At 42.6% G+C, this 14,428-nt stretch overlaps 1 protein-coding gene across 1 annotated transcript in view; it reads left to right on the plus strand.

Annotated features, from left to right (window-relative positions):
• Positions 1-3,727: 3,727 nt before the first annotated feature.
• LOC129820718 (beta-galactoside alpha-2,6-sialyltransferase 2-like) overlaps positions 3,728-14,428 on the plus strand; it is an 81,877-nt gene continuing 71,176 nt past the window's right edge. Inside the window, exon 1 of the mRNA XM_055877622.1 lies at positions 3,728-3,950. The gene's annotated coding sequence lies outside the window, so the exon portion shown is untranslated. The remainder of the gene's footprint in view (positions 3,951-14,428) is intronic.

The raw sequence follows: 14,428 nt of genomic DNA on the forward strand, positions 1-14,428 counted from the left end.
GCACCAGGTGATGTAGGGGCACCAGGTGATATAGGGGCACCAGGTGATGTAGGGGCACCAGGTGTTATAGTGGCACCAGGTGATGTAGGGGAACCAGGTGATGTAGGGGCACCAGGAGATGTAGGGGCACCAGGTGATGAAGGGGCACCAGGTGTTATAGGGGCACCAGGTGATGTAGGGGCACCAGGTGATGAAGGGGCACCAGGTGATATAGGGGCACCAGGTGATGTAGGGGCACCAGGTGATATAGGGGCACCAGGTGTTATAGGGGCACCAGGTGTTATAGGGGCACCAGGTGTTATAGGGGCACCAGGTGATATAGGGGTCACCAGGTGATATAGGGGCACCAGGTGTTATAGGGGCACCAGGTGATATAGGGGCACCAGGTGATATAGGGGCACCAGGTGATATAGGGGCACTAGGTGATGTAGGGGCACCGGGTGATGAAGGGGCACCATGTGTTATAGGGGCACCAGGTGATGTAGGGGCACTAGGTGATATAGGGGCACCAGGTGATATAGGGGCACCAGGTGTTATAGGGGCACCAGGTGTTATAGGGGCACCAGGTGATATAGGGGCACCAGGTGTTATAGGGGCACCAGGTGATATAGGGGCACCAGGTGATATAGGGGCACCAGGTGATATAGGGGCACCAGGTGATATAGGGGCACCAGGTGTTATAGGGGCACCAGGTGTTATAGGAGCACCAGGTGATATAGGGGCACCAGGTGTTATAGGGGCACCAGGTGTTATAGGGGCACCAGGTGATATAGGGGCACCAGGTGATATAGGGGTCACCAGGTGATATAGGGGCACCAGGTGATATAGGGGTCACCAGGTGATATAGGGGTCACCAGGTGATATAGGGGCACCAGGTGATATAGGGGTCACCAGGTGATATAGGGGTCACCAGGTGATATAGGGGCACCAGGTGATATAGGGGTCACCAGGTGATATAGGGGCACCAGGGGATATAGGGGCACCAGGTGATATAGGGGTCACCAGGTGATATAGGGGTCACCAGGTAAGGTAAGTCTTGGAAAAGTCAGTAAGATGATACACACACAAAAGCACACTCGCACACGATACACACGCAAAAGCACACACACGACTGCATGGAAACTAATACAAACTATCATGTGATGTCCCCTCGCTAATTTGTACCTTTTTATTTCCCAGGGTCCCGTTCTATTCTGGAAGACACGTGGACTCAAAGAAATAGGGGCACCAGGTGATATAGGGCACCAGTTGATATAGGGGCACCAGGTGATGTAGGGGCACCAGGTGTTATAGTGTCACCAGGTGATGTAGGGGCACCAGGTGATGTAGGGGCACCAGGTGATGTAGGGGCACCAGGTGATGAAGGGGCACCAGGTGTTATAGGGGCACCAGGTGTTGTAGGGGCACCAGGTGATGTAGGGGCACCAGGTGATATAGGGGCACCAGGTGATGTAGGGGCACCAGGTGATATAGGGGCACCAGGTGATATAGGGGCACCAGGTGATATAGGGGCACCAGGTGTTATAGGGGCACCAGGTGTTATAGGAGCACCAGGTGATATAGGGGCACCAGGTGTTATAGGGGCACCAGGTGTTATAGGGGCACCAGGTGATATAGGGGCACCAGGTGATATAGGGGTCACCAGGTGATATAGGGGCACCAGGTGATATAGGGGTCACCAGGTGATATAGGGGTCACCAGGTGATATAGGGGCACCAGGTGATATAGGGGTCACCAGGTGATATAGGGGTCACCAGGTGATATAGGGGCACCAGGTGATATAGGGGTCACCAGGTGATATAGGGGCACCAGGGGATATAGGGGCACCAGGTGATATAGGGGTCACCAGGTGATATAGGGGTCACCAGGTAAGGTAAGTCTTGGAAAAGTCAGTAAGATGATACACACACAAAAGCACACTCGCACACGATACACACGCAAAAGCACACACACGACTGCATGCAAACTAATACAAACTATCATGTGATGTCCCCTCGCTAATTTGTACCTTTTTATTTCCCAGGGTCCCGTTCTATTCTGGAAGACACGTGGACTCAAAGAAATAGGGGCACCAGGTGATATAGGGCACCAGTTGATATAGGGGCACCAGGTGATGTAGGGGCACCAGGTGATGTAGGGGCACCAGGTGTTATAGTGTCACCAGGTGATGTAGGGGCACCAGGTGATGTAGGGGCACCAGGTGATGTAGGGGCACCAGGTGATGAAGGGGCACCAGGTGTTATAGGGGCACCAGGTGATGTAGGGGCACCAGGTGATGTAGGGGCACCAGGTGATATAGGGGCACCAGGTGATGTAGGGGCACCAGGTGATATAGGGGCACCAGGTGTTATAGGGGCACCAGGTGTTATAGGGGCACCAGGTGTTATAGGGGCACCAGGTGATATAGGGGCACCAGGTGATATAGGGGCACCAGGTGAAATAGGGGCACTAGGTGATGTAGGGGCACCGGGTGATGAAGGGGCACCATGTGTTATAGGGGCACCAGGTGATGTAGGGGCACCAGGTGATATAGGGGCACCAGGTGATATAGGGGCACCAGGTGTTATAGGGGCACCAGGTGATATAGGGGCACCAGGTGATATAGGGGTCACCAGGTGATATAGGGGTCACCAGGTGATATAGGGGCACCAGGTGATATAGGGGTCACCAGGTGATATAGGGGTCACCAGGTAAGGTAAGTCTTGGAAAAGTCAGTAAGATACACACACACAAACACATGCAGCGGCCATGCCTCCCTCCATGGGACTACATATAAATGTGACTTTGCTATTAAGCATCCTAGAGATAATGTGTCTTCATCATGTAAGTGTAGGTCTGAATAATGATTTGACAGATTTAGCAGTCAAGCAAATTAGGCTCCAAGTTTTTCATGATAGGCTATGAGTTGTCACCACACAAGCAGGCCTATGAGGGAAATATTTCAGTTTCAATTTCTTACATCAAATCGTATTATTATACACTGAATGTACAAAACATTAAGAACAGCTGCTCTTTCCATGACATAGACCAGTGGTTCCCAACCACAGGTGTACTAGGACCACTGGAGGGTACTTGGCCTATCCACTGGGGGTACTTGAGAAGAGTCATGAGACCATAGGCCTACTGGTAAAATGCACTATGAGGGGGTACTATGTGCAAAGCAAAATTCAGTTGGTGGTACAGTAACTGAAAAAGGTTGGGAACCACTGACATAGACTGACAAGGTGAATCTAGTTTAAAGCTATGATTCCTTATTGATGTAACTTGTTAAATCCACTTCAATCAGTGCAGATGAAGGTGAGGAGACAGGTTAAAGAAGGATTTTCAAGCCTTGAGACAAATGAGATGTATTGTGTACGTATGCCATTCAGATGGTGAATGGACAAGACAAAAGATTTAAGTGACTTTGAACGTGGTATGGTAGTAAGTGGCAAGCGGCCTGGTTTGTATTAAGAATTGCAACGCTGCTGGGTTTTTCACCCTCAACAGTTTCCCATGTGTATCAAGAATGGTCCACCACCCAAAGGACATCCAGCCAACTTGACACAACTGTGAGAAGCATTGGAATCAACATGGGCCAGCATCCCTGTGGAACCCTTTGGACATCTTGTAGAGTCCATGCGCGACGAATTGAGGGCAAGGTATTATTCATGTTTAGGAAGGCTTCAAATAAACTCGTGTTTGACCCAAACACTCAAAGGCGCTATATTTCACGCTTGGTTACAACCTCAAAGCGAAAGAGACATCGAGGCTCCGCCCACCACTCTCATGCTGAGGGTGCATGAAAAACGCTTGCGACAATGTGAGACGACACCGAATGTGCAGCTTTCATGAATCTGATTTCAAACAGCGCTGTGAAACCGGACCACTGCCCACACAGCTCGGTTAACGGAGGAAAAAACGGACACTAGCCTGACTTCTAAAACAATGAAGACGGGCACATTTCCTAGGTAAGGCTTTAATGGCTCCTCGCAGGATTTGCAGGCAGTTGCTCCTCACGCTTCAGAGCGCTTTGTGCTAACAGCCCCGCGGTAGACTACATTGTAATGATGAGCAGTCACTTGGCAAAATGTGTGGCTACAAGAGATTCAGCCAGCGGTCGATTTGTTTTTTTAGAATGGACATATAAATTAAACATAATTAAGCAAGACTATTCAATAGCAAATAAATAGCCTGAACGGGTTAGGTTAACGGGTTTATCTTTGCACGGTCAGAATGATGAAAGAACCATAGCCAACTGCACCGTTAAATAGTTTTTATCCTAGGCTATCAACATCAATCACGAGCCTACTACTTGATAGATTTAGAACAACCTTTGGATCATAATTAAAGCATGCGATACCTCGTTCGGCAACATTGTATCCAAGTCACACATTTAAACCACAGCCTACTATGTATGGAATCTTTATGTAAATATTTTCCTATTCATAGATGTCTAATTGTATTACACCTTCCTGTGTTTTACTCATTTGAGTTTAACACAGTACTTTACTCATTTGAGTTTAACACAGTACTTTACTCATTTGAGTTTAACACAGTACTTTACTCATTTGAGTTTAACACAGTACTTTACTCATTTGAGTTTAACACAGTACTTTACTCATTTGAGTTTAACGCAGTACTTTACTCATTTGAGTTTAACACAGTACTTTACTCATTTGAGTTTAACGCAGTACTTTACTCATTTGAGTTTAACGCAGTACTTTACTCATTTGAGTTTAACACAGTCCTTTACTCATTTGAGTTTAACACAGTACTGTTAGCTCATGAAATTAGACAATTTCATTTATTTAGACTGCATGTTAAATTAGCAATATAAGGCCATAAGTTCCACAAATGTGTGTGTGTGTGTGTGTGTGTGTGTGTGTGTGTGTGTGTGTGTGTGCGTGTGTGTGTTGAAACCCTGTCTGTGGCATAAGAGGTACGTTTGATTAAGGAGGATCATGCATTTCAATAATGTGAGATTGGAGGGGTCCTGTCCTCCATCCAACTAACATTACTAAAATCAAATCAAATTGTATTTGCCACATACACATGGTTAGCATATGTTAATGCGAGTGAAGCAAAATGCTAGTTCTGACAGTGTAGTAATATCTAACAAGTAATCTAACAATTCCCCAACAACTACCTAATACACACAAATCTAAAGGGGTGAATGAGAATATGTACATGTAAGTATATGGATGAGCGATGGCTGAGCGGCATAGGCAAGGTGCAATAGATGGTATAAAATACATGTATATACATGTGATATAAGCAATGTAAGATATGTAACATGTATTAATGTGGCATTATTTAGAGTGCATTGTATGAAGTGACTAGTGATCCATTTATTACTGTCCAGTGATTGGGTATCAATGTAGGCAGCAGCCTCCTTGAGTTAGTGATTGCTGTTAAGCAGTCTGATGGCATTGAGATAGAAGCTGTTTTTCAGTCTCTCGGTCCCAGCTTTGATGCACCTGTACTGACCTCGCCTTCTGGATGGTGGCGGTGTGAACAGGCAGTGGCTCGGGTGGTTGATGTCTTTAATGATCTTTTTGGCCTTCCTGTGACATCAGGTGGTGTAGGTGTCATGGAGGGCAGGTAGTTTGTCCCCGGTGATGCATTTTGCAGACCGCACCACCCTCTGATAAGCCTTGCGGTTGTGGGCGGTGCAGTTGCCGTACCAGGCTGTGATACAGCCCGACAGGATGCGCTCGATTGTGCACCTGTAAAAGTTTGTCAGGGTTTTGGGTGACAAGCCACATTTCTTCAGCCTCCTGAGGTTTAAGAGGCGCTGTTGCAACTAAATGCGTGGTTTGTAAATTATTTCGGAGTTATTTATTTTTGTCCTTCATGTATATTCTATTTAGTAGCCTTGATTGTATCATATCTATAGGGCAAAGAGTGTTTCCTGACACACTATTGGTGTGTCTGAGCCATAATAAATGTCATCTACGGGTGACTGGTTCAAATCAAATTGGATTTGATCTCCTTCATTTGGTTACGTTCAACACAGTGGCCATGCCAGTCCTGTGGACATTCAATGGTGGTTTGGCAGGCGGTCGTTGGCAGCTCACGCCCGTCCTGGGAACTACGCTGTCCGTGCCAGAAGATGTGTGATTAGGACCATTTAAACCGTATCATTATTGGCTTTAACAGCTGTTTGAATCAAACCCAACAGTGTTATGGTCCAAATTGCCATTGTATTAGACAAATTGAACGAAGTGCCGGTAGTTACGTCATTTTGAGAGAAATTATGAGAAATGAAAGGACACAAGTGCCAAGGACAAAGAGTTTTAGGAATTATCCCCATAAGCTAGCTAACAGTTTTGGTTTGGGAGTGTGTGTGTGTGTGTGTGTGTGTGGTAGAGGCTTTGAAGTGGTCAGATTCCTTGTTTCTTTGTCTGGGATGTACAGATAGGTCTCGGTTTGTTTTAGAACAGCGAGACATTTTTATTCCATCGCCTAACAAATCAAAACCAAGACTCATCTGAGGGAAAAAGAGGTGAGGAATGAAAGAAACATGAATTCTGTGTAATATATTCAGCAGCATACACCAATCTATTTTTGGATCAACCTACAGTCCTCGAACCAACAGTATTTCTAAGGTGATGTGTGATGAATACAAAAACAATGAGTAAAATTCCTATACCAAAACAAAGTGTGAGTCACAGTTTCACTCTTTTGAAATGGTGTCCTTCTGCAGCATGGGGAAGGTGAACCCTGGAGGGCTTTTACTGATTGTGGTTGCTGAGGGAACTCTGCTACCTTGGTAGTGTGTTCTTTGTAGTGATGGGGCAAAAAATCAATAGTTCAGTGTCACAATGTTATTTTAGACGATATTATATCAATACTTGTTTCTCATGGCTCTCTCTTGTCTCTCTGCTGCAGACATAACAGTGAGCAATATGTTTGGAACATCGAATCACATTAAAATCGCAGTATCGGATCACAATACATATTTGTAGAATCGTGATACATATAGAATTGCAATAAAACATGTATCTGCCACTAAGTATCATGGTAATATGGTATGGTGAGGTCCCTGGCAATTCTCAGCCCGCAGCTGGACAGTTTAATGGGTGTGTCTTTGTATTGTGGATGAATGACAACAGGGGTGTGTGTCTGTGTTAAATTATAACACGGGTGGGTGTTTGTAGGTTGTTGACTTATACCAGTGTTGGTTGTTTTTATTGTTGAGTTATAACAGTGGTGGGTGTTTGTGTGGTTGAGTTATAGCGATGGTGGTTGTTTGTATTGTTGAGTTATAGCGGTGGTGTGTAACGGCAGCCTTCCTCCTCTTCGTTTGATGAGGAGGTGTAGCAGGGATTGGACCAAGACGCAGCGTAGTTTGTGCTCAACATGTTTTAATAAAGACGATAATGTGAACACTTACAAAATACAAAAACAACAAACGTGGCAAACCGAAACAGTCCTCTCTGGTGAAACGAACACAAACACAGGAAACAACCACCCACAAGCCCCAACACAAAACAAGCCAACTAAATATGGTTCCCAATCAGAGACAATGACAAACACCTGCCTCTGATTGAGAACCATATCAGGCATACATAGAAATGGACAAACTAGACACACAACATAGAATGCCCACCCAGCTCACGTCCTGACCAACACTAAAACAAGTAAAACACACAAGAACTATGGTCAGAACGTGACATGGTGGTTGTTTGTATTGTTGAGTTATAGCGGTGGTGTGTGTTTCTATTGTTGAGTTATAACAGTGGTGGGTGTTTGTATTGTTGATTTATAACTAGAGGTCGACTAATTATTCGGCCTGATTAATCGGCCTCGGGACGATTTCAAGTCTTCATAACAATCGGTATTTGGCCTTACGGCCGATTACATTGCAATCCACGAGGAGACTGCGTGGCAGGCTGACCACCTGTTAGGCGAGTGCAGCGTCAAAAGGACCTTGTGGCTGCAAGGAGCCAAGGTAAGTTGCTAGCTAGCATTAAACTTATCTTATAAAAAACAATCTTCACGTAATCACTAGTTAACCACACATGGTTGATGATATTACTACGTGAAACTAGCTTGTTCTGCATTGCGTATAGTCAATGCAGTGCCTGTTAGTTTATCATCGAATCACCGCCCACTTCAACTTCGCCAAAAAGGGTGAAGATTTAACAAAAGCGCATTCGCGAAAAAGCACAATCGTTGCACAAGTGTACCTAACCATAAACATCAATGCCTTTCTTAAAATCAATACACAAGTATATTTTTTTAAACCTGCATGTGTAGTTAAATTAAAATCATTTTAGCAGGCAATATTAACTAGGGAAATTGTGTCACTTCTCTTGCGTTCAGGGCAAGCAGAGTCAGGGTATATGCAGCAGTTTGGGCCGCCTGGCTCGTTGCGAACTGTGTGAATACAATTTCTTCCTAACGAAGACCACAATTAATTTGCCAGAATTTTACATATTTTTGACATAACATTAAAGGTTGTGCAATGTAACAGCAATATTTAGACTTTGGGTTGCCACCCATTCTATAAAGTAAGGAACGGTTCCGTATTTCACTGAAAGAATAAACGTTTTGTTTTCGAAATGATAGTTTCCGGATTTGACCATTTTAATGACCAAAGTATCGTATGTCTGTGTGTTTTTATTATAATTAAGAATATGATTTGATATTTGATAGAGCAGTCTGACTGAGCGACTGAGTGGTGGTAGGCAGCAGCAGGCTCGTAAGCATTCATTCAAACAGCACTTTACTGTGTTTTCCAGCAGCTCTTAGCAATGCTTGAGACACAGCGCTGTTTATGACTTCAAGGCTATCAACTCCCGAGATTAGGCTGGCAATACTATAGTGCCTAGAAGAACATCCAATAGTCAAAGGTTTATGAAATACAAATGGTATAGAGAGAAATAGTCCTATAATTCCTATAATAACTACAACTTAAAACTTCTTAACTGGGAATATTGAAGACTCATGTTAAATGGAACCACCAGCTTTCACATGTTCTCATTTTTATTTTATTTTATTTATTTTACCAGGTAAGTTGACTGAGAACACGTTCTCATTTGCAGCAACGACCTGCGGAATAGTTACAGGGGAGAGGAGGGGGATGAATGAGCCAATTGTAAACTGGGGATTATTAGGTGACCATGATGGAGGGCCAGATTGGGAATTTAGCCAGGACACCGGGGTTAACACCCCTACTCTTACGATAAGTGCCATGGGATCTTTAATGACCTCAGAGAGTCAGGACACCCGTTTAACGTCCCATCCGAAAGACGGCACCCTACACAGGGCAGTGTCCCCAATCACTGCCCTGGGGCATTGGGATATTTTTTAGACCAGAGGAAAGAGTGCCTCCTACTGGCCCTCCAACACCACTTCCAGCAGCATCTGGTCTCCCATCCAGGGCCTGACCAGGACCAACCCTGCTTAGCTTCAGAAGCAAGCCAGTAGGGGTATGCAGGGTGGTATGCTGCTGGTATGCTCATGTTCTGAGCAAGGAACTTAAACGTTAGCTTTTTTACATGGCACATATTGCACTTTTACTTTCTTCTCCAACACTGTTTTTGCATTATTTAAACCAAATTGATCATGTTTCATTATTTATTTGAAACTAAATAGATTTTCTTTATGCATTATATTAAGTTAAAATAAAAGTGTTCGGGCCTCCCGGGTGGCGCAGTGGTCTAGGGCACTGCATCGCAGTGCTAACTGCGCCACCAGAGTCTCTGGGTTCGCCCCCAGGCTCTGTCGCAGCCGGCCGCGACCGGGAGGTCCGTGGGGCGACGCACAATTGGGCCAGCGTCGTCCGGGTTAGGGAGGGTTTGGCCGGTAGGGATTTCCTTGTCTCATCGCGCTCCAGCGACTCCTGTGGCGGGCTGGGCGCAGTGCGCGCTAACCAAGGGGGGCCAGGTGCACGGTGTTTCCTCCGACACATTGGTGCGGCTGGCTTCCGGGTTGGAGGCGCGCTGTGTTAAAGAAGCAGTGCGGCTTGGTTGGGTTGTGCTTCGGAGGACGCATAGCTTTCGACCTTCGTCTCTCCCGAGCCCGTACGGGAGTTGTAGCGATGAGACAAGATAGTAATTACTAGCGATTGGATACCACGAAAATTGGGGTGAAACGGGGATAAAATTTATAAAAAAATAAAAAAAATAAAATTAAAATAAAAGTGTTCATTGTTCATTCAGTATTGTTGTAATTGTCATTTTCTATATATATAAAAATCGTCCGATTAATCAGTATTGGCTTTTTTTGGTCCTCCAATAATCGGTATCGTTATCGACGTTGAAAAATCATAATCGGACGACCTCTAGTTATGACTGTTATTACTGTTATGATATAAATGTCATGGTTGTTATTACTGTTATGTAATGACTTATGTTATAATTGTTATGACTTATATTACTGTTATTACTGTTATGATATTACTGTTATTATGGCTATTATGTTACTACTGTTATTATGGTTATTATGTTAGTGTTATTATGGTTATTATGTTAGTGTTATTATGGTTATTATGTTAGTGTTATTATGGTTATTATGTTACTACTGTTATTATGGTTATTATGTTAGTGTTATTATGGTTATTATGTTAGTGTTATTATGGTTACTATGTTAGTGTTATTATGGTTATTATGGCTATTATGTTAGTGTTATTATGGTTATTATGGCTATTATGTTAGTGTTATTATGGTTATTATGTTAGTACTGTTAGTATGTCATTATGCTATGACTGTTATTATGGTTATTATGTTAGTGTTATTATGGTTATTATGTTAGTGTTATTATGGTTATTATGTTAGTGTTATTATGGTTATTATGTTAGTGTTATTATGGTTATTATGTTACTACTGTTATTATGGTTATTATGTTAGTGTTGTTATGGTTATTATGTTAGTGTTATTATGGTTATTATGTTACTACTGTTATTATGGTTATTATGTTAGTGTTATTATGGTTATTATGTTAGTGTTATTATGGTTATTATGGCTATTATGTTAGTGTTATTATGGTTATTATGGCTATTATGTTAGTGTTATTATGGTTATTATGGCTATTATGTTAGTGTTATTATGGTTATTATGTTAGTACTGTTAGTATGTCATTATGCTATGACTGTTATTATGGTTATTATGTTAGTGTTATTATGGTTATTATGTTAGTGTTATTATGGTTATTATGTTAGTGTTATTATGGTTATTATGGCTATTATGTTAGTGTTATTATGGTTATTATGGCTATTATGTTAGTGTTATTATGGTTATTATGTTAGTACTGTTAGTATGTCATTATGCTATGACTGTTATTATGGTTATTATGTTAGTGTTATTATGGTTATTATGTTAGTGTTATTATGGTTATTATGTTAGTGTTATTATGGTTACTATGTTAGTGTTATTATGGTTATTATGTTACTACTGTTATTATGGTTATTATGTTAGTGTTATTATGTTACTACTGTTAGTATGGCTATTATGTTAGTGTTATTATGGTTATTATGTTAGTACTGTTAGTATGTCATTATGCTATGCCTGTTATTATGGTTATTACTGGATTATGGTCTCTGTCTAAACATCCTCCCCCTGTAGCATTCTCTTACTAAAGGTGAGTTTCTCCCATACTGTACCATGGAAAGAACTTTGAACACCTGGAAAGTGTAATATTAATGATGATCATCTTTATAATGGCAGTGTCTGCGTTTGTAGTGCTAAAATACTCTCAAACAGGTACCATTGTGCTATTACTGTAATTGATATTATTTTCACATATTTCTTATTGAGTGAGTTACACCCTAGACAAGATGTACCATAGGGGACCAGAACCCTCTCCAACAACACACATACACCCCATTCACACATCTGTGATTGTATCACCTTCCATCTGTTCCACAGGATTCACACCTGACCTGTGGCTCAGAATGGGGAGGGCCTGTGCCAGGCCGAAAGCCAGCCAACACACACACACACACACACACGCACGCACGCATGCACGCACGCACGCACGCACGCACGCACGCACGCACGCACACACACACAATCAGTGTCAGTGCTCCACCTGGTTGTTAGATCACAAGGCTTATAACAAACAATCCCCAACCGCACCAAACTGTGTCCCTCTACCACTGTAACTGTGCTTATATTTAGCAGCCACCTGGACGGACGGTCCCACCCACCCACCCACCCACCCACCCACCCACCCACCCACACACACACACACACACACACACACACACACACACACACACACACACACACACACACACACACACACACACACACACTTACACTCACACACTCAGTTTCAGTGCTCCACCTGGTTGTTAGATCACAAGGCTTATAACAAACAACCCCCAACCGCACCAAACTGTGTCCCTCTACCACTGTAACTGTGCTTATATTTAGCAGCCACCTGGACGGACGGACACACCCACCCACCCACCCACCCATCCACACACCACACACACACACACACACACACACACACACACACACACACACACACACACACACACACACACACACACACACACACACACACACACACACACACACACACACAATTACACTCACACACTCAGTTTCAGTGCTCCACCTGGTTGTTAGATCACAAGGCTTATAACAAACAACCCCCAACCGCACCAAACTGTGTCCCTCTACCACTGTAACTGTGCTTATATTTAGCAGCCACCTGGACGGACGGACACACCCACCCACCCACCCATCCACACACACACACACACACACACACACACACACACACACACACACACACACACACACACACACACACACACACACACACACACACACACACACACACACACACACACATACACATACACACAGCACCAATTTAGTCCTTCACCACCCACCAGTGCACCATGGGAAGGTTAAAGACTTCCTGTAAGTATGAGAGTGGAGGACATTTAATTTAGAATGATGGAGAGAGAGAGATAAATAAGGAGGGAGATAGGAAAAGAGAGAGTGACAGTGAGAGAGAGGAGAGACATGAAAATAGAGGGAGAGAGAAAGTGAGAGGGAAGGGGAGACAGTGATCCCTCCAAAATACATGACCAATGAGTTAATCATGCAGTGTGCATGATCTCTTGCTTAATAACACACACAAAAACACATTTGTTAGTCAGCAGATGTCCAGTTTGCCAGGTTTTTTTCGCTGCCAGACGGTAGCACTGCTTTGACTCATTGATTGATTAACAAGCTTTGTTCAAGATAAGTTTTTCTCTTAAATGGGCAAGCACAGACATTACACCCTATGAGTGCCAATACACACAACACCTGATTCATGTTCTTTGAAACCCACAACTTGGATCCCTCCACAGCCTCAGAAGATATAGATACTTTTTCGAACCTCTCTGGATTACAATCAAATTATGATAAATGCACTATATTACGTATTGGATCACAAAAAACTATATAAAATATATTTTCCATTACTGTGCAGTTGTGGTCTGACGATTACAGCAAAATGGTCTGACGGTAATCATATCCCGAATTAAAGAAATATATTTATATATTTTAATAGAAAGTTATCAGAAATAGATAAGATCTTGCTAGATGGAAAGGAAAATACCTGTCTATTTGTGGAAAAATCCCCAATTATATCTGTAGTTATTTCCCAGTTTAGCTATTTCCTTATGGCCCTGCCTACACCTAACAACTTGTTTTTTAAATTATACGAACAAAAAAGATCAAATGATATTTGGAATGGCAAGCAAGACAAAATTAAACGGGCCTGTTTATATAATGAATATTAATTCGGAGGGCAGAAATTATTAAAGCATTACACCTCTCACTAAAGGCTGCAGTCATACAAAAGCTATACTTAAATCCAAACTGCTTCTCAAGCAGATTAGTAATGGCCCACCCCATGTTCAAGAATGGCCTTTTTCCCTTTATTCAGATTACAACCTCTCACTTTCCATTATTTGAAAATGAAATAATCTCCAAAATATCGCTATTTTTAAAACAAGCCTTAGAAAGTTGGTTGCTATTTCAGTTTCATCCACCAGAAAAGAGAACAAATATTACAACAAATATTATAGTAAAACTCAAATATATTAATTGATTTAAGATTTATATTTTTAAAATATTTTTGTAAAAAATGTAAAAACGGCAATCTTTTAAAAATGATATCATAAATAGGACTGGTGGAGTTGTCACACATGCAGCTAACAAAAATATATGGAAATATCGCCTCTATCCAAAATTACAAGCAACTAATTACATAATTTTTGCAAAAATGGATGAGGAAAGTAGAAGGGGGTAGGAACTTGTTTGTCGCCGCTGTATTATAGACCAAAACTGGTCAAAGAAAATTGTGATAAATAAAAAAGTATACCAGCTTCACGTAAGGTCCAAAAAATGGACAGCTGTGCCATACAGGTTGCAAAATAGTTCACATTATTCACGTTTCATTCAGAACTATCCCTAATCATGGTAGTATC

The sequence above is a fragment of the Salvelinus fontinalis genome, chromosome 23 (genome assembly GCF_029448725.1).
Source record: "Salvelinus fontinalis isolate EN_2023a chromosome 23, ASM2944872v1, whole genome shotgun sequence".
In the NCBI taxonomy this organism is placed as follows: domain Eukaryota; kingdom Metazoa; phylum Chordata; class Actinopteri; order Salmoniformes; family Salmonidae; genus Salvelinus; species Salvelinus fontinalis.